Source organism: Monodelphis domestica, chromosome 1 (genome assembly GCF_027887165.1).
Source record: "Monodelphis domestica isolate mMonDom1 chromosome 1, mMonDom1.pri, whole genome shotgun sequence".
Taxonomy (NCBI): domain Eukaryota; kingdom Metazoa; phylum Chordata; class Mammalia; order Didelphimorphia; family Didelphidae; genus Monodelphis; species Monodelphis domestica.
The window spans coordinates 380,023,148-380,029,235 of record NC_077227.1 but is presented as its reverse complement, the minus strand read 5'-3'; the positions used below and the strand labels follow the sequence as shown (position 1 = coordinate 380,029,235).

The 6,088-nt window shown below is 39.8% G+C and overlaps 1 long non-coding RNA gene across 1 annotated transcript; it reads right to left on the bottom strand.

Annotated features, from left to right (window-relative positions):
• Window positions 1-3,505: 3,505 nt before the first annotated feature.
• On the bottom strand, window positions 3,506-5,422 carry LOC130453638 (uncharacterized). The gene is made up of 2 exons (XR_008911081.1): window positions 5,341-5,422; window positions 3,506-3,677 (listed from the first exon to the last, which is right to left on the bottom strand). It is a non-coding gene; the product is annotated as an uncharacterized LOC130453638 (long non-coding RNA).
• Window positions 5,423-6,088: the final 666 nt, after the last annotated feature.

The following is a 6,088-nucleotide window of genomic DNA, read 5'->3' as shown; positions in this document are numbered from 1 at the left end:
GCTAAGGGAAGACAATCAATTTAGTCACCACCCTTAGGAACTTATAGCCCAACAAGCAGATAGATGGCTCAGTAAATAAGAGTTGGAGCCTGCAGTTAGAGGACCAGGGTTCAAATGTGGCCTCAGACATTTCCTAACTGTGTGATCCTGGTCAAGTCACTTAACCCCCATTGCCTAGCCCTTACTGCTCTTCTGCCTTAGGACCAATATTTAGTATTAATTCTAAAGCAGAGGAAGCAGTTCTTTAAAAAAAAAAGCTTATACTAGTTATAGAATCAAGATCTACATATATACATATAATAAAAGTTAGAATTTCTATAACACTTCAGGATTTACAGAGCTCTTTATTGGTAGCCACCCTGCAAGGTAGAAAGAACATTATCTCTCTTTTATAGCAAAGCACCCTGAAGACTCAAGAAGTGACTAAGTCAGGGCCCCAGAGATTGTGAAGACCAGAACAAAAATGTGAAGCCAAGACTCTTCAGCTCTCTGCTGGTGATCTTTCCATTTAGCCACGAGTACTTCCCATCTATAGACAGAGATTTAAACACCAGCAGGAAAAGCAACCCCAGCAGTACTTGCTGTGTGGCCTCTAAATTCTAAGTCTCTATCCTGGATCAGAACTTCTACCAATAAACCCATAGCACTGCCAAGGTAAACAAGAGTTAAAATCTGCCACCACCTACCAGCCCCCCTCCTGCCCATCCCATGCTATTTGCAGTCTCTCACCTCAGGAGCTAAAATTGGAAGCAAACATTGGAGGCACTGCTAGGGGCCGACAGGCTTTGCTGTAGCTTCCTCTGCTCCCTAGCAATTCAGGGATCTCCTGTTCCCTTGGCCCTATTCCTCCCCTCCATCCCAGAGTCACAGATTGAGCTGGAAGTGACTTGAGAAGTCATTCCGTCTAATCACCTAATTTAAGCTGAGGCTTAGAAAGAAGAGGTGATTTGTGAATAGGCAGGACAGCTTTCTAAATCCTGTGATGAATGTATTATATGCTTAAAAAGCAAAGCAAGCTCTACTTAATGGAGATCCAAAGTTTCATATACAATTCTCCCCTTTTTCACAGTATACCTCCAGAGAAAAAAGATTTAGATATGTAGATAGATACATGCACAGATAGATAGACAGACAGACAACAGATAGATAGATAGATAGATAGGTAGATAGATAGATAGATAGATAGATAGATAGATAGATAGATAGATAGATGGATGGATGGATGGATGGATGGATAGATAGATAGATACATAGATAGATAGATAGATAGATAGATAGATAGATAGATAGATAGATAGATAGATAGATAGGCAGATAGGCAGATAGATAGGCAGATAGATAGGCAGATAGATAGACAGACAGACAGATAGATAGATAGATAGATAGATAGATAGATAGATAGATAGATAGATAGATAGATAGATAGATGATGGAGAGACAGATGGATGGACAGACAGAGACAGACAGACAGACAGACAGATAGATAGATAGATAGATAGATAGATAGATAGATAGATAGAGATTTTTCTGGTAAATGATGTCTTCTCTAGCATGGGGAAGAGAAGGAGAAAGGGATATATGTGAGAATTTTAATGTAACAAATTTTAAAAATAAAAAAGTGCTCCTTTTACCTAGTATTAAGGTCAGAATATAAATTAAATTAATTTTTTTTTCAAAGAAAGAAGTGATTTGCCCAAGCCAACCTTACTGTGACCTCCCAAATCTCCTTTCACATGAGGTTTACTTTTTTGGCCTTCGATTCTGTCCATCTCTCCTTGCCCACTAGGTCTTAGGAGTTTAGACTTTAGAACCAGAGGGAATCTTATACATTATTTACTCCAACTGTCTGATTTTCAGATAAGGAATCTAAAACCCAGAGGAAGGGAAATGACTTGCACAAAGTCACACAGTAAGGGGCAGACCTATAATTCAAACTCAGGTCTTCGGATACCAAATCCAGGGCTTTTCTGTTAAAAACATGCTTTGTCCAGTACATTAACTTGCTATCAAATATTTCAACATCTCCTTTAGTTTGAGTTGTGGCTTTCAAGAAGGGAAAAAAAATAAAGAAAGGCTAGCATTCAGTCAATCTTATAAGGGAACTTGCAAAAGCTACTCCTTTAAGATTAATTTTTCTCATCTGAAAAGTCATGAAGTTGGACTAGATTATTTCGACTGCCCTTTTCACCTATAATATTCTAAGATTATAGAAACAGAGCCTTTATGGTCCTCTGAGGTCTTCAAGTTGTTACTGTTCAGTTATGTCCAACTCTTTGTGGTTCCATTTGGGATTTTCTTGGCAAATATACTGGAGCAGTTTGGCCATTTCCTTCTCCAGCTAATTTTACAGATGAGGAGACTGCAGCAAGCAGGGTTAAGTCACTTTCTCAGGGTCACACAGGCCAGATTTGATCTCAAGAAGAGAGTTTTCCTGACTCCAGGCCCAGCACTCTATCCATGGTGCCACCTAGCTACCCAAAAATGAGATGCAGAAAGGTCACAAAAGTCAGTGTGAAATCTGGAATTCAAACTCAGGTCCAATAAGACAAAGTTTATCACTCTGACCACTCTGAACCACACTACAATGCAACCTTGAACTAATTATGGGGTAAAGACAATTAAAACTATCAGAGTCAGAAGAGGCAGACAGAAACACAGCAAGAGACAGACAGACAGACAGACACAGAGACAGAGAGAAATGACAGTGGGCCAGGGTTCATGAAAGAGGTGAAAGAAACTGGGACTTGAAGAAGGGGTAAGACAGACATAGCTTCTAGCTTGTATACATATGTTTTTGTATGTGTTGCTTCCCCCATTTGAATGCAAGCTCCCTGAGGGCAGGGACTATTTTCAGTTTTTCTCAATATCCTCAGCACTAAGCACAATGCCTTGCACAGAGTGCACACCTCATAAATGCCTTTCCCAGTCCTCCTTATCTTGGTGCCTTCCTTCTGAGACTACGAATAATTTATCTTTTTAATGTCTGGTTTGTACAGAGTTTTTTGCCTATTGCCTTCCCCATTATATTAGCTCCATTGATTGGGAGCTCTTTGAGGGAAGAGACTGTTTTGTCCCTTTCTTCATATCCCAGTCTGGGTGGGAAGGGCACAGCACTGGGTATCTAAAAGGTTCATCATCACTGGCTTATCCCCTTACCTAACACATAGTAGGCACTTAACAAATGGTAGTTCACTAGTATCAGATTCAAATAGGAACTTATCCCTGTGATTAGCTTATTAACTTAGGAAGCCACAAATGAACATTATCTATGTCATATTGTTTTTCTATTTATTTTGTTAAACATTTCCCAATTTACTAGCTCCCCATGACCCACAGGTCAGAAATTTGACCCCTTCCTTAGTTGACTTAATTTGATTTGCTGAATAACTGGTTGGTTGAAAAGGACCAAGGAAAGGTCTCCAGTATTTGGAACAGATCCTATATCATCAAGAACTCACATGGACAAGGATCTCATGACTAGAAAAGATAGATAAATGACAATCACTATTAAAGAAATTCTTTATATAGTTGAAATCAGGGATACAACAAAGTAAATAACAAAACTAAACTGAAACTAAATTTAGAGTTGGAAGACTTGGTTTCATGTCTCTAATCCACTGCTTATCTTGATTTCTGCAGACATATCACTCTTCTCCTTTACACCTCAGTTTTCTCCTCTGTAAAATGGAAAGAATAATCCATGGACTGCTTCCTTCACAATGTTGTTGTAAGGGTTAAATGGAATCATTTACACAAATAAGCACTATGTTATATAAAGATCAGCTGTTACTATTTGTAAGAGGTAAAATTATGAGACTGGCTGTAAATGAATAATTTTATTAAATCAAAAGTAGTGGGGGGGGGAGATAGAATAATAGGAGAGAGATATATAGTTTACTTTACTTACTGTTCCATTTAGCTTACTATTCTGTGGCCACCATTAGGGTCCCCTAGCCACACTCACAGGGAAGTCCAGCCAGCAAAAAACATGGAAGAGAGGGGAATGAAATCCACTATTGCCTCAATTTATCAAGCGTTTTCTCCGCCCACTAACTCTCACAAATCACATCTCAGAATTCAATGGTGGCTTTCTATTTTGCCTGGGCTACCCAGGGAGTCATTCCAGAAGGCAGGGCAGGGGACATCACCCTTCCCCCATCTCGTGATTTCTTGACTCTATTTGCTGCCTTTTTCAGGCTGCCATTCTTTCCTTGTGACCCAGTCCACTCAATGATTTCCTTCACAGTATCTTCAACTCTGGGTCAAATTCAGGCTTACGCCAGGTATGCAAGTAGTTCACAGTAGGTGACATCACCTGCAACACCCCAGAAAGGGGGAGGGTAAATTTCCTTTACCCATAATATTTCCTCCTCTTGTATACATTTTGTCTACCTTAGAACTAAAACTCCTTTAGAACAAGGATTATGCTATCAATGTGTCTGTAAATGATCTTGTACAGCACCCTCTGAATAATGGTATTCCTGTCAAAGGAGGTCTATCCCCCTCTTCATTAGCTGCATAGAACTATGAGATGGTACAATAGTAAATTTAATACATATGTATATATTACCTTAGAGCTTACAAAGAGCTTTGTTCACAATTATGTGAGGTTGGTACTGAGTCTTTTCTTTAGACTTTTATATATTTATTTAGCCTAGGGCTTGGCATATAATAAGCACTATATAAATTCTTCCCTTCCCCCCTCTTCTTCCCTCCTCTCCCTCCTCTCCCATCCATCCCCTCCCTTTTCTTCCCTCTCCCTTTCTTTATCTGCTTTCCTTTCCTTTCCCCTTCCTCTTCCTCTTCTACTTTCTTTCTCTTTCCTTTCCTTTCTAGAAAAAGAAACTAAGAGAAATAAGTTTTAGACCAGGTCCTTCCTGACTCCAAATCCAAAGACCTTTGTACTATCCTAAGAAGTCAAAAAGTATGGTCAGAGAATCACTAGAAGCATATTTGCTAGACTACTTGGCCTGAACCTGGTCTAATCCTGATGGCTACAGCTGCTGGTACAGACATCATACCTACATTAAAGGAGCGAGGTGGTTAAGGGGATAGTAGGAGAGAACAGTATTTCTCCTTTGAATGAGAATTTCCTGGGGATTCCAATATTCCTTTTCAGGTACCTGCTGCTGCTGCTGTGTCCTCACTATTTCTGAATGACCCAACTAATGAACCACACAGAAAAGTAAATGGTCAATGCCCTCAGCTCTTGGAAGGATAGCTTAATTCCTTCTCCCCACAGGTCTACAAGTCCAAATGACCTGAGTCCATGCATTCATTAAGAAAGGATGTGTAGCTTTATCAAAACAGTAAGAGATTTGGGATTTGAGATTTGAAGACCTCCACACAATGATTCTGGAACTATCCAGCTGGGCAACCTTGAGAAAGTCATTCTCTCTGGACCTCACTTTCTTCATCTGTAAAAAGAAGAGATTGGATTAGAAGATTTCTAAAGCCTTCTCTGTCTCCAACATGCTATGGTTGTCCAATTCTTGCTTGCAAGACTAGGGGATGAAGGTGAAACGTATACCAGTCTTCTATGTTTTATTCAAAATTAGAGGATTATTAAAAATTTTTCAAAGAATTATTCAAAATGAAAGCAAAGACTTTTTTAAAACCCTTATATTCTGTCTTAAAATCAATACTGTGTATTGGTTCCAAGGCAGAAGAGTGGTAAGGGCTAGGCAATGGGGGTTAAGTGACTTGCCCAGGGTCACACAGCTAGGAAGTGTCTTGAGGTCATATTTGAACCCAGGACCTCCCATCTCCAGGCCTGGCTCTCAATCCACTGAGCCACCCAGCTGCCCCCAAAGGTAAAGACTTTTTAAAAGCTGGGATGACAAAGGGTGCTAAAAGACTGTCTGCCCTTTGATCCAGCCATAGCACTGCTAGGTTTGTACCCCCAAAGAGATAATAAGGAAAAAGACTTGTACAAGAATATTCATAGCTGCACTCTTTGTGGTGGCAAAAAATTGGAAAATGAGGGGATGCCCTCCAATTGGGAATGGCTGAACAAATTGTGGTATATGTTGGTGATGGGATACTATTGTGTTCAAAGGAATAATGAACTGGAGGATTTCTGTATGAA